Source organism: Symphalangus syndactylus, chromosome X (genome assembly GCF_028878055.3).
Source record: "Symphalangus syndactylus isolate Jambi chromosome X, NHGRI_mSymSyn1-v2.1_pri, whole genome shotgun sequence".
Classification (NCBI taxonomy): Eukaryota; Metazoa; Chordata; class Mammalia; order Primates; family Hylobatidae; genus Symphalangus; species Symphalangus syndactylus.
In genome coordinates, this window is record NC_072447.2 from 101,307,676 (window position 1) to 101,321,823 (window position 14,148).

General features: G+C 39.0%; 1 protein-coding gene across 3 annotated transcripts in view; it reads left to right on the plus strand.

Moving 5' to 3' along the window:
* DIAPH2 (diaphanous related formin 2) overlaps nucleotides 1-14,148 on the plus strand; it is a 953,710-nt gene that overhangs the window by 92,028 nt on the left and 847,534 nt on the right. The gene's annotated exons all lie outside the window — the stretch shown is intronic.

Sequence of the window (14,148 nt, forward strand, 5' to 3'; positions counted from 1 at the left end):
AGGTTCGGTTTCGATTCAGAGATAAGGACCAGGGGGCGGGGACGCTTCCAGGTGAGCCGCTGGTGAGGCTTGCCTCCCCGCGGAGCGCACGCGGGTCTCGCTGGCTGGGCTGGGCCTTTCAAGACCAGGTAACTTCTCCATCCCGTATCGCCGGGCTTACCTGGGGGCCTCAGAATTGTGTCAGCTGCGTCTCTGAGTCACCTTGGAACTCCTCGAAGGAGCGCGGGGCTAGGAGGGCGCCTCGGTGGGCCTGGGGACCCTGCTGGTAGGTGTGGTTGGCTCCAAGGCCGCCTCTGGCCGGCGGAGCCCTGCAGTGTCCGGAGGGGGCGGTCAGAGTCCGGCCCTTTAGGCCTCGCCTGGGTATCCGCCTTGCCCGTTGGGCTGCGGCACGGGTTCGGGCCGAGCGCCTGGCATATTGCGTTTCTGGCTTCCTGAGACGGGCGTGGGACCTCGAGGAAACCACTCTGCATGACCCCACGAAGAGAATTAAGGACCACCCCCCACCCTTCCTGTCCTGGACGGCTTCATAAGCCAGAGGATCCAGTGGCAGTGCCAAGCAGGGCACCACTCTGGGTCGTGAGCACCTAAGAGGTGGAGCAAAGGTCAGGCCCCAAGGTGGCCCAGGCCTCCCTCCCCCGCCTCCCCGGCAGGGCCATTCCTCACCCGCCCCAGCACTGGAGGGGGCGGCCGGTGTCGGTCTAGTTCCGGTTACAAACTGGACAGAAAAGGCCACTGGAGTCTGGCTAGGCGATGCGCCTAGTCCCCTAGCCTCAGACTAACCACAAGAGGGGCCACCCACAACTGGAGGGGCGGAGGCTGGAGCTGAGTTTCATTCGTGTTTTTGGAGCTGCCGGGCATTTCCAGAGGGGTCGCCTTCCTAGAGGCCCCCTTTCCCCAGCTTAACCCTCGGCTTTGCAGGCGGGTGCGTGGGGGCTGGAGGGTCCCTGGAAGCCGCGGGGAGCGCGGGCCCGGGTAAGTCCTGGTGCCGGGTCAGCAAATCATTTTTCAAGTTTGCTATTCTCATTATAAGAATAGTTCAATACATTTTAGAAAATTTGAGAATGCAGTTAAGAAGGAATCAAAACAGTTGCCTATAAACTTTACATAAACTATTGTTAGTAATTTGGTACGTTTATATTTAATCGTTTGTCAGCTGTGTAGTTAAACTTTCAGAGTTCTTTCTACCACTTTTTGTGGCTATACTTCCCTTTCAGAAATGAATTCCTATTTTATTATAAGTTACACGGATACAGATAATTTTGGTAGATGATAGCTTCTAATAGCAAAGTAGTATTTTAATAAATCCTGGCACCCTCACTTCATTTAATTATAGTCTGGTTACTGGAAATTCAGTATCTAGAAGCATTTTATGCCTTGAATAGTTGTGGCATAATTTTATCTTTAGTAATGTTTGAGTATGTCAGTAGTCATAGGCCATTTTAATGTGTTTTGCTGGATAGCTTTAAAAACCTAATGAAAAATGTTTATGATTTATCCCTTTGTCGGATTAAAATTATACACAATTTGCTATCAAGATGTAAAACAACAGAATCTCAGTTTTCTCAGATTAGTAATTAGAATGATACATTTTTCTTATTTTTGAGATGGGAATAATTTGGAAAAAATCTAGAGGTGTGGAGTGGTTATGTAGTACCAGAAACATATCAATAAGTTTCAGGAAATCTTGTAAACCTCTATTTTCATTATTTTGGGATGGGGGGTTCTATTGAATTACCATTGCAAATGAAGCAAGATCTTCATTTGGAAAATTTACTTGTATTAAACAGATGACTGGGCTGAAATGGCTGCTAAAACAATTTCATGCTTTTGTTTTTAATGCAGTCCAATTATAAAATGTCACATCAGATTGTGAGTACACAAGTGCATAATTTTAATTTTATTTCTGAGTTATCACATTTTAGGAAGTTGATTAAAATCACCCAGAATTTTTTCTAAGCTTTTTATATATAACAAATTAACTATTTGAAATGAGTTAAAACAAGATTGATATTTTGGCAGTAATACCTTTATTAAAGAAATTGATCAATTCTTCAATAGTTACCCATTTTGTCCTTTTTTTAAAATTTTATTATTATTTAAGTTTTAGGGTACATGTGCACAACGTGCAGGTTTGTTACATATGTATACACGTGCCATGTTGGTGTGCTACACCCATTAACTCGTCATTTAGCATTAGATATATCTCCTAATGCTATCCCTCCCCCCTCCCCCACCCCACAACAGTCCCCGGAGTGTGATGTTTCCCTTCCTGTGTCCATGTGTTCTCATTGTTCAATTCTCACCTATGAGTGAGAACATGCGGTGTTTGGTTTTTTGTTCTTACGGTAGTTTGCTCAGAATGATGGTTTCCAGCTTCATCCATGTCCCTACAAAGGACATGAACTCATCATTTTCCATTTTGTCCTTTTATTTTTGAATATGTAACTCACTGCCAAATTTTATTTGCTCTAATTTCTTGTTTTAGAAATTTCAAGCCTACAGAATCATTGTAAGACTATTACAATGAATAGCCATAGACCTTTCGTCCATATTTTAAAATTGTTAACATTATGTTATATTTGCTTTATCATTCTCTTTTAATTTTTTTTCTTTTTTGCCTTTTCTGAGCCTTAGTTGCCTATTTGTAACACTTTACTCCTAAATACTTAAGCATGTCTCTGTTACGAACAGGGACTTTCTCCTATATAAGCATAGTTTAATTATATCAGGCAATTCATCACTATTATAATGTTGTTGCCTAATATAGAGCCCGTATTCAAATTTCTCCAACTATCCCAATAATTCCCTTTATAACTTCTTTTTTTCTAGAATCTAATCAAGGATTGCACATTATATTTATTTGTCATATCTTCTTAATCTTCTGTAGAACAAGTTCTGGACTTAAAAAAAAAAATTTCATTTCATTAACATTTTCAAGAGACCAAGCCACTTATTTTGCAAAATGTTTCTCAGTGGATTGGTTTCATTGTTTCCCCATGATTAGATTCAGGGTAAACATTGTGGGCAAGGATGCTACACAGGTGATGTTCTTCCTCAGTACATCACGTCAGGAGGCACAGGGATATCAGTTTGCTCCATTACTGTTGATGTTACATGTGATCATTTGGTTGGAGAGGTATCTTTCCTATTTGTCTTTGTAATTAATAAGTGATATGTAGGATAATACTTTGAGATCATGTAAATAACCTATTCCTCTGAAACATTTCACATGGTTTTAAAATCTGTTGATGAGATTCTTGCCTGAATGAATTATAACTAGGATTGCTACAAAATAGTGATTTTTCTAATTCATTGTTACTTCTGTATTTATCATCTGGTATTCTTCTGTAAAGTAGAACTTTCCCTTACCTCTTTTCCCTTCTTTGACTTTATAAAAGAAATATCAGCATGGACTCACAGATTCTTTATTTAAATTCAATTAGCTGCCCTACCTTATTGATAGAAACTCTATAAAATCCATTCAATTGTTTACTGAATATAACACATAAAATAAAGAAATCAAACAATTAACATCTGTTGGTTTTTACTTTATGAGGTAACTATACCCATACTAACTCATTAAGTCTCATCTAGAAGCAGTTCTACTTTTCCCCCTAGAAGAAAACATTAGACAGGTGCAGTGGAATTTGAAGTAATGAAATGTCTGATGTGATACATTTATCCACTGCATTTGTTATATTTAGGCCTTACTTATATTCATTGCTGCATAATCCTTCTGAATATCTTGAACATTAAAATCTACTTTTCTATCTTATTAGATACAAATCTTATTTCAGATTGCTATTTGAATTAGAATGCCTTTAGCCATCTTCATTTTCAGGCTTCCATTGTTTAAAAAGTCATGATGGCTTATCCTTAACTGTTATCAAGCATGAGTCCATAAATACCTACAAATGTGTTTTCTAAAAAAAAAAAAAAAATGGTGTTTACATATAGAAATGTATGTTGCCATAATGTTCAGTAATCCAGAGCAATGCTTTTCAGCCTATCTTCCTTGTAAAAAGCTGTTCACCTTAGGCTTTTGTAGCGGTGCTTCGTAAGTTCTATATTTTTTTCCAGTTCTGTTTTAGAACTCTATTTATTTTAAAAATTTACAAAAATAGCACCCATGTTCAAAGACCTCAAAATTAGTAACTTGTAAGACCCGATGAATTCATTTTTGTGTACAACCCAGAATGTAGTTTATCTTTGCATCTTTAATGGCGAGGTATTCTAAGACTGCAAGAGATGCTATTTTGACTGTTAAGATTTGTAGATACTTATTTGTGAAAATCTGGATTTTCTTTGTATGATACAACTAAAACAAAATGTGTAAATCATCTGGATGTTTTGTTTAATAGGACTGTAGCTCTTCTATAAAATGCTTGGTGTTAGATGTTAATGTTTATTCAAATAGTCGCATTGTTCTTTTCGATTGACTTATAAATCAATCCCCACTAATGGAACACTACTTTAATATGCTTGAAAAAATGTTTAGTCTTGGGGAAAAAAGCTTTAAAACTACTGATCTTACAGAAAATGTCCATTTCAATATTTAAATTTAGTACACCCATTATTTAAAATGTGTGTGTGTGTATGTGTGCGTGGCACTTTTAAATGCATTTGTATTTGCTATCATGGGACATTGAGTCAGGGTTTTATTTTTTTATTTTTTGTTTTTTATTTTTATTTTTGAGATGGAGTCTCGCTCTGTCACCCAGGCTGGAGTGCAGTGGCGCGATCTAAGCTCACTGCAACCTCTGCCTTCTGGGTTCAAGCGATTCTCCTGCCTCAGCCTCCCAAGTAGCTGGGACTGTAAGTGCGTGCCACCATGCCTGGCTAATTTTTTGTATTTTTAGTAGAGACGGGGTTTCACCATGTTAGCCAGGATAGTCTCGATCTCCTGACCTCATGATCCGCCTGCCTCAGCCTCCCAAAGCGCTGGGATTACGGGCGTCAGCCACCATGCCCTGTCGAGTCAGGATTTTAAAACTAGCTCTCCCTGATTTTTTTTTTTTTTTCGATGGAGTCTCACTTGCACCCCCAGGCTGGAGTGCAGCGGCTCGATCTTACTGCAACCTCTGCCTCCTGGGATCAAGCAATTCTCCTACCTCAGTGTCCCGAGTAGCTAGGATTATAGGCGCCCACCACCACACCCGACTAATTTTTGTACTTTTAGTAAAGACGGGGTTTTGCCACGTTGGTCAAGCTGGTCTCAAACTGCTGACCTCAGGTGATCTGCCTGCCTCTGGCCTCCCAAAGTGCTGGGATTACAGGAGTGAGCCACCATGCCAGGCCTCTGATCTTTATAAAAATAAGATAAATGGTGAAAATTGGGAATTCTTACTGCTCTTATGTACAAACAAGAATAATTTTAGTGGTCTGAATTGAGGGGTCATGAGAAGCAGCAGGTATACTAAGCTGTAAATCTGTGTGACTAAACTATAGATTGTGGACAAGTGCTCAAGCAGGCTTTAGGAGGGCAACAATATCATGGCAATACTGTATTTCTGAGCTGACGTTAGAGTTTGCATTGTCAATAAGATCATGGTAAAGTTTAACCAAAAGTTTTGTAGCCTTTCATGTTTCCTCCATACTTGTGGAATATTACCCTTCCAACACAGACATTTCGCTTTTAATAGAGGGTTATCCTTATTACCTCCACCACATTCACTATCCATTTTATATCCATATCTTGATTTCTGCCCTTCTAATTAGTCTACTTTGAGTAATTAGGATAAAGCATTTCTGAAATTTCATTACATAAGCATTAATTACTGTCTCTTAGGTCTAAAATAATTTTTCGGTCACATTTTCTAATTGCCATAATTATTCCTTGGATCAACATTCATACTATTTTTCTACAAACATTATACCACATAAATAAAAAGAAAAAGTTTATATATAAGTATTTTATGGATGAAGATAAAACGTGAGATAATTTCCTTATGTATGGAACAACTAATATTAAATTCTTTAAGGTTTTATTTATAGCTCTCTTATGCAAGAATAGCTTAAGCAAAATAGTACACCAGATGACTGTTATGTGGTAATAATGAGAGAGATTGAATTAACACTAAAATGTGTTAAAACACATATATTTATAAAATAGACTTAAATTTCAAGAAATAAAATTAATACTGTTGAAAGAAGTGTAGAAATCATATAGTGACTTTAAAAGTACACAACTTCCCCTCATTTCAAAGGTGTGAATCTTTTGTGACTTTTATACTAGTACTTAATACTATATAAAAACCTCACTGTTTATTCTAAATATTTTATTTTATTTATTTTATTTTATTGTAGAGACAATGTCTCACTATGTCACTCAGGCTGGAATGCAATAGCACAGTCTTGGTCACTGCAACCTCCACCTCCTGGGCTCAAGCTGCCCTCTCATCTCAGCCTCCCGAGTAGCTGGGACTACAGGTGCATGCCACCACACCCGGCCAATTGTTTTGTATTTTTGTTTGTTTGTTTGTTTTGAGACGGAGTCTCGCTCTGTCACCCAGGCTGGATGGGGTGCAGTGGCGCGATCTCGGCTCACTGCAAGCTCCGCCTCCTGGGTTCACGCCATTCTCCTGCCTCAGCCTCCCGAGTAGCTGGGACTACAGCCGCTCGCCCGGCTAATTTTTTGTATTTTTTTAGTAGAGATGGGGTTTCACCGTGTTAACCAGGATGGTCTTGATCTCCTGACCTCGTGATCCACCCGCTTCGGCTTCCCAAAGTGCAGGGATTACAGGCATGAGCCACTGCGCCCGGCCTTGTTTTGTGTTTTTTGTAGAGACGGGGTTTCGCCATGTTGCCCAGGCTGGTCTCAAACTCCTGGGCTCAAGCGATCTGCCCACCTCCACCTCCCAAAGTACTGGGGTTACAGACATGAGCCACTACTCCTGGCCAATATTTCTTATTTATTTAAAATATTTACTGAGTGCTTACAGAACGTGCCGGCTACTTTTCTAGGTACTGGGGTGGGGGCAGGGAGAAAAAGACACCTGGGATAGATAGTCTACTTGGGTTAGTGTTAGAGTAGACCATTGAGAAATGTATTTGTTTTGTAAGGGGATGGGGGAAGCCACATTTTCTAGTTTTCAATATACCTTTATAAATGGAGCATTTGCTTTGATAACATTGCAATTCTGTTAACGTCTCTTAAAGTATTTTGTTTCTCCACAAGGGATTATTCAGTATTAATCATTCAATGCGTACAATCAGTGAAATCTTAGTAGGCCAAGGATAACTCTTGTGATACTCGTAAAACAACCAGAACAGATACCACTTTACAAATAAAGGACGGTGTGGGGATCTACTGTGGTGGTGAGAAAAGCCCTGAATATCTGATTTGTGACTAAAATGTGGAGAGGAAGGGGAAGAAAAAAGGGAGAACATGAGGGCCAGCCAGAGTTAAAGAAGACTCTGGAATTACATTTTTAATCGTTAAGTCATTGGTTTAACGACAAGAGAAAAAGGCATGTTCTGGCTGGTAACTGACTTCAGAAGCCTAGTGCTTCTTGGACAGAAGATACAAAGGAAAAAACTAAGAGACCAAGAAGGAAGAGAGTGAACATGATCGTTCATGGTGTTAACATCAATGGCGTGTAGATATTAAAGCCATCACTGGCTTACTGGAGATGGTGGTAACAATTTTCTGATGGACTTTAGGAGTAGTGACCAAGCTAGTTGGAGGGAGATAAATGTAATGAAGACATATGTAGAAGAGCTCTTTAAGGAGTAACCAGGCCCAAAGGGCAAGGTCACAAGGCATTGCCTCTGTGAGTTTTCAACATGCAGATGAGTGATGTCACCAGTTTGAGAAGCCTACTCCCCCTCCTCCCAGTCTTGATTCTGAGGACGGATACTTGTAACTTGAAAAAGTTCCCTCCCTTCCTCCTTTGGGAATCACTCCTCTATTCTGTGGGTTTTCTGACTGTGTAAAAAAATCTGCTGGTATCTTAAAATAACTGCTAAGGATATTGTGTGAATGTAGAACCTGTAACACACACTGGTCGGTCATTTGGCCCTAGTTACCATCCATCTGCATCTGAATATCCCAGGCATATCTATAGCAGATTGTAACATGTTCAGATCACTGGGAAGTATAATAGTACATTGTAGACAGACAGAGACATATTTTAACCTAAAATCTTAAAATAGATGCATTGGAATGGTTACTCTGATCTCCCTAGAATATTTTATTTTCCTAAAATGTCTCATTCTTTTCCGATTTTTAGTTAAGGAGGTATTTTGCTTTATCAATCTGCTTTCCAGCTGTTTGGGATTTAATATTCCACGTAGATGCATGCATTTTCTTTGTAAATAATGACAAAGACAGATCACATAATTACAGACATAAAATTATCTCATCTTGCTAAAAATACAGTAACAGGATTAGTATGTGTATCATCTGTATGAATAAGCCATTTATTTTTATTAAAATACTAAGATCCATATTATGACCACCCTTATGTGTTCATTGTCTACTTGTTTGAATCAAGAAACATTCTGGCCTTTGATTTCTTGTAGTTATAGATATATGGAATTGGTAATATTGATTGAAATATAACACAGTCCCTTTAGCTTTGGTACTTTAGGAAAAGGTTCCTCTGTCCACTAAAACATTTCTCAAACCCATGTAAAAACAGTAGTGTAAATATAAGCATACACGATTAAATGAGTGAAGTAAAACTCATTTGTGTGACTATCAGGGCTTTAAAAAAGTGTGCAGTTTGAAAAAAAATGAAGGTGATTATATGGTAAAACAAACATCTGTCTCTTTCCTACTATCCCTGCACTATGTATAGGACTTGCTTAATTAGAAGAAGACATGATGGAATATGGTCCAAAAGTTTGAAGAACAGCGAGGGGCATCAGGGCCTGGATGATAAAGCTGGACTTCAGTGGATTCTGTCTTAACTGTCTAGATACTGAATTATTGTGTAGTAAATCATCAATGCAGAGTGGAAACTGTGCAAATGTTGGCTGGACCTTGACTACAGTTGGAGAATAGCAATTTCTGTAAGGCTGGCTGAATCATAGTTAGATCATCTCAGAAAAGATGAGCAGCAGTGGTTAAGAAGGCAATCTCTGGAGTCTGTCTGCCCGGGTTTGAATCCTGGCAGGCTGTCTAATCTTGGTTTTCTCATTTATAAAATGAGATGACAAAAATAGTATTTATTTCCAAGGTATGTTATGAGGATTAAATGTCAGCCATTGCTATTGTTGTTGTTAGGAGGGGAGTTAAATGGATTTTGGTTTTGGACAGAAAAAATGGATTTGGTTTGTAGAAGTAATCAAATATAAGCAGAAATATCTGCTAAGCTATTGGAGAGACTGAATAGATACTAGGTGAAAGGGATGAGTAAGAGTTGTTATTTTGTGAATCCTTGTTTTTGTTTGTGGTTCTATCACAGAATACCTGAGACTGGGTAATGTATAAAGAACAGAAATGTATTTTCTCAGTTCTGGAGGCTAGGAAGTCCAAGATGAAGGTGATGGAATTTCGTGAGGGCTCTCTTGCTGCATCCTCTGGAGGGTGCCATGGATGATGCCATGTCCTCAACAACATGGTGAAAGGTGGAAGGGTAAAGAGACAAAAGGTGGCCAAGCTTGCCTTTTTTTTTTTTTTTTTTTTTTTTTGGAGACAGAGTTTTGCTCTTGTTGCCCAGGCACGATCTCAGCTCACTGCAATCTGCGCCTTGCCTCCTGGGTTCAAGCGATTCTCCTGCCTCAGCCTCCTGAGTAGCTGGTATTACAGGTGCCTGCCACCATGCCCGGCTAGTTTGTTTGGTTTTTTTTTTGTATTTTTAGTAGAGATGGGGTTTCATCATGTTGCCCAGGCTGGTCTCGAACTCCTGACCTCAGGTGATCCACCCACCTTGGCCTCCCAAAGTGCTGGGATTACAGGCATAAGCCACCACTCCCGGCCCCAAATTTGCCCTTTTATAATGGGATTAGCCTACCCATTGGGACATAGCCCCCAGAGCCCTATCACCTCCCAAAGTTCCTACCTCCTAATACCGCCACAATGGCAACCAAATTTCAACGTGGGCTTTGGAGGGGACTAACATTCAAACTGTAGCAATCCTCATATAGGAGCCACAACCCAAACCTTAGAAAATTTTGAGCTCCCTGGAGCAAATGGAAGAGCAGAGGAGAATGTCCTTGAGGACTACAGGGAACAAGTAGATGAGTAGGGTCAAGTAGAAACTTTCACAAGGTTAAGGACACCTGTGTATGTTTGAAGGTAGAGTTGGAGAAACCGAGGGAGGTAATCCAAAATGTGATTATACCCACAGGCCCTTTTCCACAGAAAGGTACTAAAAGTCCCCTGTCGCCATCAGTGAAACTTTACGCTATTATGTAGTATTAAAGTTATTTAGTGCAGTAGTAGTCAAGAATTTGGCAGCTGAAATGAGCTAAATGCCCCCTTGATGACCTGTGAAGATGTTACTATCCTACTGTAAGTGCTCATCTGATTACCAGGGAGTCATGAAGGTACTGTGGAGAAAGGGGCTTCAGGTAATTAGAACTTGGAATTAGCCATGTCTGTTGTGAAGAGCTGGGATTGTAAACACATTTTGCAACAGTATAAAAACTGATAACAAATATAATTTAGTTATTCTAAATGTAATTCTTACTACAGCAGAGATAACAGATGTATTTAGATCAGCTTCTGTTTGTGTAAAGAAAAATGTGAACTATTGATTCCAATTTGATGAGCACTCAATGGTTATAGTTGTGTTATTTACATAGCTATGTAACGGAGGAAACAAATACATAGATAAGATAAATGAGAGAACCCCAAACTGAAACACCTCTCACTGGACTTTTCTTTCACTGCTGATGACACTAATCCTTTTACTTTACTCCAGCAATAATTTAATGTTTTGTTTTGCACACTAGACTCCTTATAGTATTAGGAAGAATTCAAAAGGTAAAGGAGAACCCTTGTCAATACTATATAGGTAATTGCTAGTAAATTTTCTTTTAATATTGCCTGTGCCAAATTTTAGAAAATGTAATAATCCAAGCTAGTATGCAAGCAGTAGCTTCTGTAATAAAATAATTTTATATTATGTACCATGATGTAAACCTTATTGCTTGCTTTGATTTATATGCAAATATTTCTTTTTCTTATAGTTTATACTGCTTTCAGCTGCTATCTTAGTTTTTGTGCTGTAGACAATCTCCATTTTTTCCATGATTACCACAATAAAATAGGCAAGCAGGAAAAATTATGGCTACTTCCTGTCTCATTTTGTGTATTTGTTTCAGTAGCAGTACCAATCTTTTAGGCAACCAGTGTTGTTGATGTCATGAATTTACAGTAAACCTGTGGAATTTACATATATAAAACATAGATGTCATGCTGGTGAATTCAACTTACAAGCCATGGAATAGAACTCTTGCAGTGAGGCTATTAGTTTCAGGTAATTTAAATCTCAGTGGGAACCAAGAAATGGATTTTGAACTAATACATTTTTGAAGTCTTCAAAGATAGGAGATTGTAATATTCTGAGTAAAGAAAAAAATCATGGGTGATTTTTTTTAAGGTAAAGAGGTTTAAATTTAATGAAGTGATTAAAAGTAATTTCAAGATTTATTTTCCCTCTATAAACATTGTTTTTAGTTGATTTAAAGGAAATTGGTTAAAAAATTAGGCTTCTTTTTAATATAATGCCAAATAGAACTAAACATATCTTTCAATGTTGAGAACTTTTTCTAATGGGAAGAATGTGAAATGACATATTTCTGAGGACCTACACAGAGCCTAATGTAATTTATTCACCAATCCCATTATTGATTAGGATGGTAGACATTACTCTTTTCTCTTTTTTTTTTTTTTTTTTTTGTGACAGAGTCTCTCTCTGTCCCTCAGGCTGGAGTACAGTGGCGTGATCTTGGCTCACTGCAACCTCCGCCTCCCGGGTTCAAATGAGTCTCATGCCTCAGTCTCCTGAGTAGATGGGATTACCGGCACCTGCCACCACGCCCAGCTAATTTTTTTTTTTGATTTTTAGTAGAGACGGGTTTCTCCATGTTGGCCAGGCTGGTCTCGAACTCCTGACCTCAGGTGATCTGCCCACCTTGGCCTCCCAAAATGTTGGGATTGCAGACATGAGCCACCATGCCCGGCCCTAGACATTACTTTTAAAGGATATTTTACACTAGTTTTTCATCAGGAAAAGTATATCTTGATGAAATGTTTTTCTAATTTTAGAACTTAAAGGGAAATGTAGCTAATTCAGGTGTTATAATTGTTAGCTCCTTCTCACACATTTGTTTTCTAACATTAATGATGTGTAACGGCAGAGATCATGAGTTACATGTTCCTCATTTGCATTGTCATATCACCTAGTGCAAACTTCTCACACCTGTAACCTGGAATGATAATAATTTGTTTACTTCTTTGTCTCTTTTAGGACACTGTGGGATATTTGAAGGCTAGAGCTTGGTTTCTATTTCTTTGCCAGACAAATCTTACATAGTGTTTGATACTTAGTTGTTAGCCAATAAAATCTAGGAAGGCTCCTACAAGAAACATTTAAACGGTTTGGCAAGACCTAGGGCCAACCGCCTCCCACCGCCCCCCCAAAATGTTTTGAGGAAAATTAACACCCCTATTATTATTAGGGAAGCATGCAAATTGTGTAAGTCAAATTATAAGTCAGAGAAAATCGAAATGTCCATGTGAAATAGTTAACATCTTTTTGTTTCTGTTATTTCAGGGACTGTCATATCCAAGAGGATAATTTGTTACTGTGTGCATGTTCTATTAGTACTGTAAGCCCCTTTATATAAAGGATGTGTTTAATTTTTATATTCCCATTATGTCTGTTACCTAGCATTGCCAAGAATACAATAGAGGCTCATTAAAATTTTGAATGTATGATCAGTGTATGTTGTTGCTAGCACACCCTCCCAACTCTCCCATTAGGTGACAAGCAATTTGAGGGCAGCACCCAAGTATTTGTCATTTTAAAATTCTTCTCTCTTTCACACTCAACACAGTGTCACAGGTATAGTAGGCATGTGTGTTGAAGGTTTTTAAGAGCATCCCCACTTTGGGGGATTTGTTAGAAGGACTCACAGGACTCAGAATATCATTTCACTATTGGTGAAGATTTATTACAGTGACATAGTAGCCAGATCATAGGGGAAAAGATACAGGCGGAATTTGGAGGAATCTATTGGTGGGCTGCCTTATGCTGTGTCCCTCCCACGAGGGGTCACATAGAACACTCTTTTCCTTCAGCAGTGAAAATGCAGCAATATATGTGTGATGCATCTGCCCAGGGAAGCCCATTAGAGAGTCAGTGCCCAAGGTTCTTACTGGGGGCCAGTTATGTAGGCACACTCTGTTTAGCATGTACCAAGATTTCAGACTCCCCAAAGTAAAGCAGATATTCAGTATAGACTGCATTGTTTGTACAAACAGGCATAGTAAACCATCCTTATCAGCTAAGGAGCAGTAGGGACACTCCCCCAAATCCAAGTTCCCAGATACCAGCCAAGGGCCAACTTTACACGCAAGCCTTTCTATAAATAGCAGTAGTAGGCTTGCTATGTCCACTTTTCTGCATAGCATGGCTTTGTATGAATACTGCTTTAGGTGGGAGAAGGAAACTGTATGGCATTTCTTTCAGTACTTCAAACTAGTCTTAGGCTCAATTTGTTAGGGAGATTAAGGTTTCTTTTCTTTGTCAGAGGTGCTTCTAATGTCTTGGTTGTTTTAAGTGCCTGTTCGTCGACTTGCATCGTTGCTGAATTCCTTTTTTGAACTTTATGAATGTACCAAACATACCTGATCCCCACTCCCCCAACCAGAGCTTGAAAGCTTGCTAAAAGTACAGGTGCTTAAACTCCACGTCCTCTTGCAAATACAGTATCTAGGCATATTCTCTGTTGATTCCTGGTTTCAGATAGTTGTTTGAGTTCCATATAATATTATGTTGGCTTTTATTCAGATTGCGCAATTTTCTTTATTTTGGTTGGTGGGCTGGGGTATTCATAGTGCAGGACCTAAGAAAGCAGTAAAGCAAAGAAAAAAGTGAGAATTCCAGAAAATCTGGGTATATTATTATAGTATCACATGTCCTAAAATGTTCAAAATTTAATTTCTTTTTTGTTTTTTTTTTTTGAGACGGA